The following is a 13,349-nucleotide window of genomic DNA, read 5'->3' on the forward strand; positions in this document are numbered from 1 at the left end:
TTGCAGCTTCAAGGTAACTAACAAATATATTTTCCTTATGAGTGACATAAGGTAATACAGTAACACTTGACATCCAGTTCTTATACATGTGTAGTAATTTTGGGATTATTACAATAGCAAAACTGCATGATAATGGAGTTATTACATACACTACCGTTCAAAAGTTTGGGGTCACTTAGAAATGTCCTTGGTTTTGCTCTTTTTTTTGTCCATTAAAATAACATCAAATTGATCAGAAATACAGTGTAGACATTGTTAATGTTGTAAATGACTATTGTAGCTGGAAATGGCAGATTTTTTATGGAATATCAAGATAGGAGTACAGAGGCCAATTATCAGCAACCATCACTCCTGTGTTCCAATGCTAGCTAATCCAAGTTTATCATTTTAAAAGGCTAATTGATCAATAGAAAACCCTTTTGCAATTATGTTAGCACAGCTGAAAACTGTTGTGCTGATTAAAGAAGCAAGAAAACTGTCTTTCTTCAGACTAGTTAAATATCTGGAGCATCAGGATTTCTGGGTTCGATTACAGGCTCAAAATGTCCAGAAACAAAGAACTTTCTTCTGAAACTCGTCAGTCTATTCTTGTTCTGAGAAATGAAGGCTATTCCAATATGAGAAATTGCCAAGAAACTGAAGATCTGGTACAACGCCGTGTACTACTCCCTTCACAGAACAGCGCAAACTGGCTCTAACCAGAATAGAAAGAGGAGTGGGAGGCCCCGGTGCACAACTGAGCAAGAGGACATTAGAGTGTCTAGTTTGAGAAACAGACGCCTCACAAGTCCTCAACTGGCAGCTTCATCAAATAGAATCCACAAAACACCAGTCTCAACGTCAACAGTGAAGAGGCGACCCCGGGATGCTGGCCTTCTAGCCAGAGTTGCAAAGAAAAAGACATATCTCAGACTGGCCAATGAAAAGAAAAGATTGAGATGGGCAAAAGAACACAGACACTGGACAGAGAAACTCAGCCTAGAAGACCAGCATCCCGGAATCGCCTCTTCACTGTTGACTTTCAGACTGGTGTTTTGCGGGTACTATTTGATGAAGCTGCCAATTGAGGACTTGTGAGGCGTCTGTTTCTCAAACTAGACACTCTAATGTCCTCTTGCTCAGTTGTGCACCGGGGCCTCCCACTCCTCTTTCTATTCTGGTTAGGGCCAGTTTGCGCTGTTCTGTGAAGGGAGTAGTACACGGCGTTGTACCAGATCTTCAGTTTCTTGGCAATTTCTCATATTGGAATAGCCTTCATTTCTCAGAACAAGAATAGACTGACGAGTTTCAGAAGAAAGTTCTTTGTTTCTGGACATTTTGAGCCTGTAATCGAACCCAGAAATCCTGATGCTCCAGATATTTAACTAGTCTGAAGAAAGACAGTTTTCTTGCTTCTTTAATCAGCACAACAGTGCTGGATATTTCTAAGTGACCCCAAACTTTTGAACGGTAGTGTAAGTGGAATAAGGAACAGTCACTATTCCTCTTGTGTACAGTACTTATAAAAACTCTGTTAATTGCTATGCAATTAAAATGTAATTACCAAAGTATTATGTTACAACCTGCTAATAAAATGTTTCTCCAAACGTAATGACAGTTTTATTACACAAGAACAGGTTAATGTTATGTGTTACTGAGAATGCTAACAGTAACGAAATATGGCTATTAAGTGTTGAAAGGAAACGAAATATCCAGAAACTGCCTTGAATCAACAACAGCCAAGATAGGTTGAAAATCATGTTAGTTTGTATTCCGAGTAAACTATCCCTTTAAAGATGGTATTCTGAGTGTTTGAAACAAGAACACATGCCCTCAGATAGAGAAAGAGGTTCAAAGTTGTTTTTGCTAAGCATCCAAATTGCTGTTTGTAATGATTGCAAATGGCTTTGATTTTCTCTGAAATATTTTCGGGTATCATTAAATGAATTGCAGTTTTCAACCTTTTCAGTGGCATGTTGAAAGAGTCATACAGTAGTTGAGCATCACAACTTATTTATACTTCTCTGTACAAAATATTATTGGTTTATTGGTTTGACTTGATTATGTACACCTGTGGCAATAGACATTCAGGAGAATGGATATTTACAGAATATTCAGATAGAAATGTATTGTGTAGATCAAATATGACTGTCAGATAGATTGAAATAGTATAGGACATTGCGTTTGCTGTTCATTCTATTTCTATCTTCAACATGCAGTTCCAGATACAGCCCTGCCATTAGTTGAAGACAGCCGATCCAATCGGTTCTGAAAAGTAGTCACTTCCTGAGATCTGAATTCAAATAGTTTAAAAAAGTAGTTCATTTCTGAGATCTGTATTCAAATAGTTTTAAAAAGTAGTCATTTTTGGTGATCTGTATGCAAACAGCTGTAGTCACCTCCAAAGTAACTATTTCTTACCCCCCAAAAATATTTACTTTCCACAAAGCATAGGGAAAAAAGTGTGTTATCCCAGGTCTAACACACACACACACACACACACACACACACACACACACACACACACACACACACACACACACACACACACACACACACACACACACACACACACACACACACACACACACACACACACACACACACACACACACACACACACACACACACACACACACACACACACACACACACACACTGGTCTGTATTATTTCTCTCCAGGAACAAGGGAACAGAAATAAAAGAGTAAAGAGCGACAGAAGGACTCACCTCCTCCTCCCCCCAACAGGGTCTTGTTGGCTGAAAGATAAAACAGAGAAGAGAAACATCATGGGAAAACATTCTTTATAATGCAAATATACCTTCTGGCTGGATTGTATACATAATGTATTCAGTTTAATTGAGAATAGACCTTCAAGTTCTTATACACTGTATACAGCTCTGGGATTGGTCCACTGCGTCATCAGCTCTGCTTCTGACATATGAACTTAGACCTCAGTGATGTCACACGCTCCATCATGAGCCCTCATCTCTCGGTTGATTTCAAGGCCGATTGGAATAAAATGCATTTATTTTCAGTTCCCGCCCTGCTGCCAGGAATCATGATCCTCCAATACTGAGTAACTTTTAACCTGACAGGCTGGTCGATATGAGGACACCACAGCACCACACTAGCTAGCCAGGGGCAGCACAGCACACTTGTTCAGTGTGTAACTCGTCTGGAAAGCTATCCATTCAGACAGGAAAATACAGAGGAACATGGGTAAATGGCCAGAGAGAGAAGAGGGAAGAAAAGGCTGAACCTCTAGAAACCTTGGGTTTCTCCCTCTGTGTTACATGAACCATATTATGGATGAGGCTTTATGGACAGAGAAACAAGTCTGTTACTCTTGTATACAAAGAGAGAGAGAAAGAGAGAGAGAGAGAGAGAGAGAGAGAGAGAGAGAGAGAGAGAGAGAGAGAGAGAGGGACAAACACAAAGACAGAGAGCCAGAAAGAGGGTGAGGTTGACCACAAATGTTCTATATCTCAGAGAGGAGGAGAGGCAGCAGAATGGCAGCATCTGTCTGTCCCTCTGGAAGACAAAAGCATGAAAGCAGAGCCCAGCAAGCGACACTGCCAAAAAATGCTCATGTGCATGCACAGCCACGCACACACACTCACCCGCACACTCACCCACAGGCACATACACTGACTCACAGGCACGCATACACAGAGGCGGGCCGAACAAGATTGAATGTTGGGGTAACCATGGCAACGCCAAAGCCCAAAGGTTTGTTACCGAAACCTACTTAATTAGAGAGAGACCGAGAGAGTGAGAGATGGGGGAGAGAGAGAGAGAGGGGCAGAGAGAGAGAGGGGTGGAGAAAGAGCGATGGGCAAAGAGCGAGAGGGGTGGAGAGAGAGAGAGAGAGAGAGAAAGGGGTGGAGAGAGAGAGAGAGGGGTGGAGACAGAGAGAGGGGTGGAGAGAGAGAGATGGTGTCAGAAAGAGGTAAAATAAGTATTTAGCCTGTGGAGGTGGCTCTCCCAATTCAGTCAGTTAAAGGAGAGAGAGAAGAACAGAAAGTGAGACAGAAGGATGAGCAGAGAAAAAAAAGATAAATAAAGAGAGAGAGTGTGAGATGGAAAGCAACTGGTGAGACAGAGAAGGGTCCATCCAACAAAAGTAAACGTCTGGAGTTTGCTAAACGACATTGTCACTTTGATTGGAACCAGTGCATTGGTCAGATGACATGAAAATAGAGCTCTTTGGCCACGCATACCAGTGGTGGGTTTGGCATAGAAATTAGAATTCATGAGAAGAAAATAACCCCATACCTACTGTAAAATATGGTGGTGAATCTTTGATGTTATGGGACTATTTTGGGGGCAGGTAGCCATGCGGCCAGGAGCGTTGGGACAGTAACCGAAAGGTTGCGGGATCGAATTCCCGAGCTGACAAGGTAAAAATCTGTCATTCTGCCCCTGAACAAGGTAGTTAACCCACTGTTCCCCGGGCGCCGAAGATGTGGTTGTTGATTAAGGCAGCGCCTCGCACCTCTCTGATTCAGAAGGGTTGGGTTAAATGCGGAAGACACATTTCAGTTGAATGCATACAGTTGTACAACTGACTAGGTATCCCCCTTTCCCTATTTTGCTTCCACTGGTCCTGGAGGCCTTGTCAACGGCATTATGAACTTTACCCAGTACCAGGACATTTTTTGCCCAAAACCTGGTTGCTTCTGTCAGCCTCTGGCTGAAACTTGGCCACATGTGAATATTCCAGCAAGACAATAACCCCAAGTACACATAAAAAACACAAACAAATGGTTAATTCACCACAAAATCAACATTTTGTACTGGCCATCTCAGTTTCCTGAACCCCATTGAAAACCTGTGGTTTGAATTGAAGAGGGCAAACCGTTAGCACAGAGGAAGTGGTCTAAGATCCCTCCCATTGTGTTCTCCAACTCAGAAAACATTTGAGAAAAAAGGTTCAGTGCCCTTATCCTCGCAAGGTGAGGTATTGAAAGGTATTGAAAATAGGGTGTCAATAACTCTTACCCCTAACTTATCTTAGAAAAAAAAGATTAATTTTTAAACAAAACCTCTTTCTCTGAGCAATTGTATTATTATACAATAATTTCCCCGTTTTTTTGAGCATACAGTATAGCTCAGTATTTTAATTATTTCTTTTATATAGTCATTTTTCTGATCTTTATCATGGGTGTCAATAATTTCGGACCTCACTATAAATCCTAATATACTGAATTATAGCTATACATTTAACTTTTTCCAAGTGTTTTAAATGATGATAAACTCGATTCCTGTTACAGTTAAATAAAGTGTCTGCTGATATGTAGTACTGATTTTTTTTAAAGGGAAGTGACACAGGATAGGAGTTAGAAAAAAGAGAGAGAGGGTGAGAAGGAGAGAGAGAGAGAGGGAGAGAGAGCCAACAGAGGGAGGGGAGAGGGAGAGAGAGAGAGAGGGAGAGAGAGAGAGGGGAGGGCGAGCGAGCGAGAGAGAGAGAGAGAGAGAAAAGGAGGGAGAGCCAACAGACAGAGGGGAGAGGGAGAGAGAGAGAGGGGGAGAGGGAGAGAGAGAGAGAGAGAGAGAGAGAGAGAGAGAGAGAGAGAGAGAGAGAGAGAAGGCTAGAGAAAACGCATAAGGAGCCACTACATTTCTGGGAACATAAAATAAAAGATGGAGTGTAGCCTACCTTCTCCTGGAAAGGTAAGTAATGAGGTTATGACTGGACAGAGAGAGAGATGGAGAGAGAGAGAGAGGCAGAGAGAGAAAATAAGAGAGAAAGAGAGAGGGCACAGAGCGGAGGGGAATAGGTGATGTGTACCAGACTTGGTTTTCAACACTGAAAGGATGGACAGACCAGGGTTGAATATATATAAATTGAAAGAAAATGGACAGAAAAGATGAAAAGAGAATCTTGCTGTGACTGACAATGAGAGAGTGAATGAGAATATATATATAATTGGTGGTGTATGGTGTTGTGTGTTAGGGCTGTGTGTGTGTGTGTAAGTGTGTATGGTGTGTTAGGGCTGTGTGTGTATGTGTGGAGCAGCTGTGTGTTTCTCTACGGTTGTGGTTAGAATATACCGTAAGACTTAATCCTGCCTTGGCTTCAGAACTGAACAGTGATGCTGAGGATGATTACTATGGTGATGTTGCTGCTGCTGATAAAAACGACAGATCTGTACAATGTCTCCAGAATCAATTTGCTCTATTATCTATCAGCTCTTTTCCTCCATCTCCTCTTGTCTCTCTCCATCTCCTCTCTTTTATGCCCTGTGCAACATGTTTATGTATTCTTCGCTCTCCTCCCTGTCACCTCTTGTTCCCCTCTTTCTCCAACCAAACCTCTCCCTTTTCTTCTGCTCATTGATTGGATTCTATACATTTGATTGTACTTTCCTTGGACAAAAGCAGGAGAATCTGCTCTAGTTTCATAATATTAAACTGCTGTAATTTTAAAGACATACAACTGAACAGTCATACGCCTATTGTAGCACGAGAACCACTTATATAGTAGAATAAACCAAGGCTATACCTCTTACAGGGAAATATTGACGTGTATTTTTCTGCCAAAAGGCTTTGAGTTATTTCAAGCACGGTGTAATTTATGCACAACGCAAACTGAATAATTAACTGAATTTAAAGGATAATATAACAAGCCCATTATGTTGCACATGGAGGACTTGTCAATAAAATACTTTATGGATTTCTTGGTAAGGCTGGTCTGACTAAACCGTAAAGACCTGCTGAATTCGGTAACGGAGCTGAACAAGAGAGAAGACCATCATCTTTCCCGCGCTCGAAGCTCCCCCGCGCGAACCACCATCACACACGCATGCACATCATCAGCGCGCGCAGGGATCACTGCACGGCTCTGGCAACACCTGGCGCCCTTTACTAAACGTATACAAATATAGATAATGACATTATAGCCTATAGGCTATAGATCCATATGACTGTATGGCGAGGTTAGTTAATATGCGTAACCATTTACGCGCAAAAGCCTTTTTTTTTTTGAGTTTTGTTTTACAGATGTGCCTTTCGCGTTTCAGTGATCTGACAACTTATATTGTAACGTAAGTTCAGGGTTAAGTTATTGACTACAGTGTACTTCTGTTGTAAGGCACAGACCCTGAGCTCTCGAACAAAGTCACGCAGGGAGCTAGGGAAACGGAGCGCAACGCTTATTATAATAGGTTAGTGACTCTTTCCCTCACACACACACTCTCACACAGAGAGAGAGCGACACACTGGGATGGAGATGTAACAGCGCTGCGAAGGCGGTTTCCACGGCGATTAAGCATTTTGGATGCAGTTTTTAACTGCTGTAAATAGAAGAGAGAGAGAGAGACAGATAACGCGATCGACTCGACAAGCCTAGGCGGTAGGATCAAAAAGGTAGGATCATTCTATATGCTACAGGCTGTATAAAAACACATTCAAAATGGATTTTAAATGGTTAATTTTAAGATAAGTTATATCGGAACACAACAGGTTTATAAGAGGGGGAATAGGACCAGCCAGGTCACCTTTGATACAAGTCAGTATTCAACGTCTATTGATGTCTGAGGATCTCGGGAGATGTTGTAGACATTGGCCACTAGGGGCAACAGCGAGCACTGTTACCTTCAGTTAAGTTTTCGGTGCAGATGGGCATAAGTGTCTGCCTCTGGTGCCCATCAGAGTTAATACCTAACCTTAAGTGTCTGCCTCTGGTGCCCATCAGAGTTAATACCTAACCTTAAGTGTCTGCCTCTGGTGCCCATCAGAGTTAATACCTAACCCTAACCCCAACCTTAAGTGTCTGCCTCTGGTGCCATTCAGAGTTAATGCCTAACCTTAAGTGTCTGCCTCTGGTGCCCATCAGAGTTAATACCTAACCTTAAGTGTCTGCCTCTGGTGCCCATCAGAGTTAATACCTAACCCTAACCCCAACCTTAAGTGTCTGCCTCTGGTGCCATTCAGAGTTAATGCCTAACCTTAAGTGTCTGCCTCTGGTGCCCATCAGAGTTAATGCCCAACCTTAAGTGTCTGCCTCTGGTGCCCATCAGAGTTAATACCTAACCCTAACCCCAACCTTAAGTGTCTGCCTCTGGTGCCATTCAGAGTTAATGCCTAACCTTAACCCCAACCTTAAGTGTCTGCCTCTGGTGCCCATCAGAGTTAATACCTAACCTTAAGTGTCGGCCTCTGGTGCCATTCAGAGTTAATGCCTAACCTTAACCCCAACCTTAAGTGTCTGCCTCTGGTGCCATTCAGAGTTAATACCTAACCTTAACCCCAACCTTAAGTGTCTGCCTCTGGTGCCATTCAGAGTTAATACCTAACCTTAACCCCAACCTTAAGTGTCTGCCTCTGGTGCCCATCAGAGTTAATGCCTAACCTAAGTGTCTGCCTCTGGTGCCCATCAGAGTTAATACCTAACCTTAAGTGTCTGCCTCTGGTGCCCATCAGAGTTAATGCCTAACCTTAACCCCAACCTTAAGTGTCGGCCTCTGGTGCCCATCAGAGTTAATGCCTAACCTTAAGTGTCTGCCTCTGGTGCCCATCAGAGTTAATGCCTAACCTTAAGTGTCTGCCTCTGGTGCCATTCAGAGTTAATGCCTAACCTTAACCCCAACCTTAAGTGTCTGCCTCTGGTGCCATTCAGAGTTAATGCCTAACCTTAACCCCAACCTTAAGTGTCGGCCTCTGGTGCCCATCAGAGTTAATGCCTAACCTTAAGTGTCTGCCTCTGGTGCCCATCAGAGTTAATGCCTAACCTTAAGTGTCTGCCTCTGGTGCCCATCAGAGTTAATGCCTAACCTTAAGTGTCTGCCTCTGGTGCCATTCAGAGTTAATGCCTAACCTTAACCCCAACCTTAAGTGTCTGCCTCTGGTGCCATTCAGAGTTAATGCCTAACCTTAACCCCAACCTTAAGTGTCGGCCTCTGGTGCCCATCAGAGTTAATGCCTAACCTTAAGTGTCTGCCTCTGGTGCCCATCAGAGTTAATGCCTAACCTTAAGTGTCTGCCTCTGGTGCCATTCAGAGTTAATGCCTAACCTTAAGTGTCTGCCTCTGGTGCCATTCAGAGTTAATGCCTAACATTAACCCCAACCTTAAGTGTCTGCCTCTGGTGCCAAAGGTTGCATGGACGAATCCAGCGATAGAAAGTTATTTGTCCTATTTTTGTTTTTAGCCTATCCTAAACATTAACATTTGAAGTTAATGCCTAACCTTAAGATTAACACTTTTGACGTTTGAAACAACTTAGAAATTTGACATTTGAGAAAGATGGATGAACGTCGAATTCTGACGTGAGACTGTGAAAGCTAGTTGCATGGGACTTAAAGGGCACTCTTTATTATTTGTATAGTGCATATTGTTTTTTTCGCATTGTATTTGGATAAATAATGACGCCTATGTGAGTGTGTGTAGTTGTGTGTGTGTGTGTGTGTGTATGTGTTTGTGTGTGTGTGTTTGTGTGTGTGTGTGTGTGTGTGTGTGTGTGTGTGTGTGTGTGTGTGTGTGTGTGTGTGTGTGTGTGTGTGTGTGTGTGTGTGTGTGTGTGTGTGTGTGTGTGTTACGCATTGTATTTGGATAAATAATGAAGCCTATGTGAGTGTGTAGTTGTGTGTGTGTGTGTGTGTGTGTGTGTGTGTGTGTGTGTGTGTGTGTGTGTGTGTGTGTGTGTGTGTGTGTGTGTGTGTGTGTGTGTGTGTGTGTGTGTGTGTGTGTGTGTGTGTGTGTGTGTGTGTGTGTGTGTGTGTGTGTGTGTGTGTGTGTGTGTGTGTGTGTGTGTGTGTGTGTGTGTGTGTGTGTGTGTGTGTTATGCTCTGGATATGTGTGGATGTCCACAAGAAGTCCCCACAAGAATAGTAAACAAACAAAAATTTGACAAATTTTGTTAGTCCCCACAAGGTCAAATGCTATTTTTGGGGGGTTTAGGGTTAAGGTTAGAATTTGTGTTAGTAGCTTTAGGGTTAGGTTCTAGGGTTAGGGTTAGCTTTAGGGTTAAGGTTTTGGGTTTAAGGTTAGGGTTAGGGTTAGGGTAAAGTTTAGGGTAATGGTTAGGGAAAATGGGATTTTAAATAGGACTTGTGTATCCCCACAATATTAGTTATACAAGCCTGTGTGTGTGCATGTTTTATGTTATACAAGGCCATAGGATCTAAAGTTTTTTTGTATGTGTGCGTGAACAAACACACACGCAGTATGGGCAATTAGTTGTTTACTCAAATGCAATGTATGGTGCAGCACAGCATCTCAAGCACGATAACATAAACAAAATATTACATCATCAGAACTCATTTCAGCACACAAACACAACAGGGCATAGAGAGCATAGAGGGCAGATGTCATACAGTTTTACTGGGCATTAATGTCTTTTAAAAACACATGCACACGCAAACACACAGGATTATGACAGAGCAAACAGGGCCATATTGAGATTAGAAGGAGATTCTCTGTGCCTAAACATTACAGAACATCAGATTAAAGACAGAGACAGACAGAGAGCGAGAAAGAGAGATGGAGAGATAATGCATGGCTTTCCATGTGGAAAACATTGCACATTGACATTGGAGAGAATGCCCAGGGGCTCCACTGGGGGATATACTAGGGGCTCTACTAGGGGCTCCACTAGGGGCTCTACTAGGTGCTCTACTAGGCTCTAACATGGGCTCTACTAGGGGCTCCACTAGGGGCTCTACTAGGGGCTCCACTAGGGGCTCTACTAGGGGCTCCACTAGGGGCTCTACTAGGGGCTCCACCAGGGGCTCTACTAGGTGCTCTACTAGGCTCTAACATGGGCTCTACTAGGGGCTCCACTAGGGGCTCTACTAGGGGCTCCACTAGGGGCTCCACTAGGTGCTCTACTAGGCTCTAACATGGGTTCTACTAGGGGCTCTACTTGTCTCTACTAGGGGAACTACTATTCTTTACTAGGGGCTCCACTAGGGGCTCCACTAGGGGCTCTAATAGGGGCTGTACTAGGAGCTCTACTAGGGGCTCTACTAGGCTCTACTAGGGGCTCTACTAGGGGCTCTACTAGGGGCTCTACTAGAGGCTCCACTAGGGGCTCTACTAGAGGCTCCACTAGGGGCTCCACTAGGTGCTCTACTAGGCTCTAATATGGGCTCTACTAGGGGCTCTACTTGTCTCTACTAGGGGAACTAATAGGGGCTCCATTAGGGGCTCTACTAGGGGCTCTACTAGGGGCTCTACTAGGGGCTCTACTAGGGGCTCTACTAGGGCCTCTACTAGGGGCTCTACTAGGGGCTTTAATAGGGGCTGTACTAGGAGCTCTACTAGGGGCTCTACTAGGCTCTACTAGGGGCTCTACTAGGGGCTCTACTATTCTCTACTAGGGGCTCTACTAGTCTCTACTAGGGGCTCTACTAGGGGCTGTACTAGGAGCTCTACTAGGGGCTCTACTAGGGGCTCTACTAGTCTCTAGTAGGGGCTCTACTAGGGTCTCTACTACTAGATGCTGTACTAGGGACTCTACTAGGGGCTCTACCAGGGGCTTTACTACTAGATGCTGTACTAGGGACTCTACTAGGGGCTCTACTAGGGGCTCTACTAGAGGCTCTACTAGGGGCTCTACTAGAGGCTCTACTAGGGGCTCTACTAGTCTCTACTAGGGGCTCTACTAGGAGCTCTACTAGGGACTCTACTAGGGGCTCTACTAGGGGCTCTACTAGAGGCTGTACTAGGGGCTCTACTAGAGGCTCAACTAGGGGCTCTACATGGGACTCTACATGGGGCTCTACTAGGGGCTCTACTAGGGGCTCTACTAGGGGCTCTACTAGGCTCTACTAGGGACTCTACTAGAGGCTCTACTACTAGATGCTGTACTAGGGACTCTACTAGGGGCTCTACAACTAGATGCCGTACTAGGGAGTCTACTAGGGGCTCTACTAGGAGTTCTACTAGCCTCTACTAGGGGCTCTACTAGGGGCTCTACTAGGGGCTCTACTAGGGGCTGTACTAGTCTCTACTAGGGGCTGTACTAGGGGCTCTAATAGGGGCTGTACTAGGAGCTCTACTAGGGGCTCTACTGGGCTCTACTAGGGGCTCTACTAGGGGCTCTACTATTCTCTACTAGGGGCTCTACTAGTCTCTATTAGGGGCTCTACTAGGGGCTGTACTAGGAGCTCTACTAGGGGCTCTACTAGGGGCTCTACTAGTCTCTACTAGGGGCTCTACTAGGAGCTCTACTAGGGGCTCTACTAGGGGCTCTAGTAGGGGCTCTACTAGGCTCTAATAGGGGCTCTAATAGGGGCTCTAATAGGGGCTCTACTAGGCTCTACTAGGGGCTCTACTAGGCTCTACTAGAGGCTGTACTAGTCTCTACTAGGAGCTCTACTAGGGGCTCTACTAGGGGCTCTAATAGGGGCTCTACTAGGCTCTAATAGGGGCTCTAATATGGGCTCTAATAGGGGCTCTACTAGGCTCTACTAGGGGCTCTAATAGGGGCTCTACTAGGCTCTACTGGAGGCTGTACTAGGGGCTCTACTAGGGGCTCTACTAGAGGCTCAACTAGGGGCTCTACTAGGGGCTCTACTAGGGGCTCTACTAGGGGCTCTACTAGGCTCTACTAGGGGCTCTACTAGGGGCTCTACTATTCTCTACTAGGGGCTCTACTAGTCTCCACTAAGGGCTCTACTAGGGGCTGTACTAGGAGCTCTACTAGGGGCTCTACTAGGGGCTCTACTAGTCTCTACTAGGGGCTCTACTAGTCTCCACTAAGGGCTCTACTAGGGGCTGTACTAGGAGCTCTACTAGGGGCTCTACTAGGGGCTCTACTAGTCTCTACTAGGGGCTCTACTAGGGTCTCTACTACTAGATGCTCTACTAGGGGCTCTACTAGTCTCTACTAGGGGCTCTACTAGGGTCTCTACTACTAGATGCTGTACTAGGGACTCTACTAGGGGCTCTACTAGGAGCTCTACTAGGGGCTGTACTAGGAGCTCTACTAGGGGCTCTACTAGGGGCTCTACTAGTCTCTACTAGGGGCTCTACTAGGAGCTCTACTAGGGGCTCTACTAGGGGCTCTAATAGGGGATCTACTAGGCTCTAATAGGGGCTCTAATAGGGGCTCTAATAGGCTCTACTAGGGGCTCTAATAGGGGCTCTACTAGGCTCTACCAGGGGCTCTACTAGGCTCTACTAGAGGCTGTACTAGGGGCTCTACTAGGGGCTCTACATGGGGCTCTACATGGGGCTCTACTAGGGGCTCTACATGGGGCTCTACTAGGCTCTAATAGGGGCTCTAATAGGGGCTCTACTAGGCTCTAATAGGGGCTCTAATAGGGGCTCTACTAGGCTCTACTAGGGGCTCTAATAGGGGCTCTACTAGGCTCTACCAGGGGCTCTACTAGGGGCTCTACTAGGGGCTCTACTAGAGGCTC

At 44.9% G+C, this 13,349-nt stretch overlaps 1 protein-coding gene across 2 annotated transcripts in view; it reads left to right on the forward strand.

The window, feature by feature from the left end:
• The first annotated feature begins 5,567 nt into the window (after positions 1 to 5,567).
• LOC139581626 (leucine-rich repeat transmembrane protein FLRT1-like) overlaps positions 5,568 to 13,349 on the forward strand; it is a 48,049-nt gene continuing 40,267 nt past the window's right edge. Inside the window, exon 1 of one of the 2 annotated variants that reach the window (XM_071411585.1) lies at positions 5,568 to 5,656. The gene's annotated coding sequence lies outside the window, so the exon portion shown is untranslated. Of the gene's footprint in view, positions 5,657 to 6,699; positions 7,352 to 13,349 lie in introns of those variants that run through there. The other variant, XM_071411586.1, reaches the window with a different exon arrangement.

Source organism: Salvelinus alpinus, chromosome 7 (assembly GCF_045679555.1).
Source record: "Salvelinus alpinus chromosome 7, SLU_Salpinus.1, whole genome shotgun sequence".
Taxonomy (NCBI): Eukaryota; Metazoa; Chordata; class Actinopteri; order Salmoniformes; family Salmonidae; genus Salvelinus; species Salvelinus alpinus.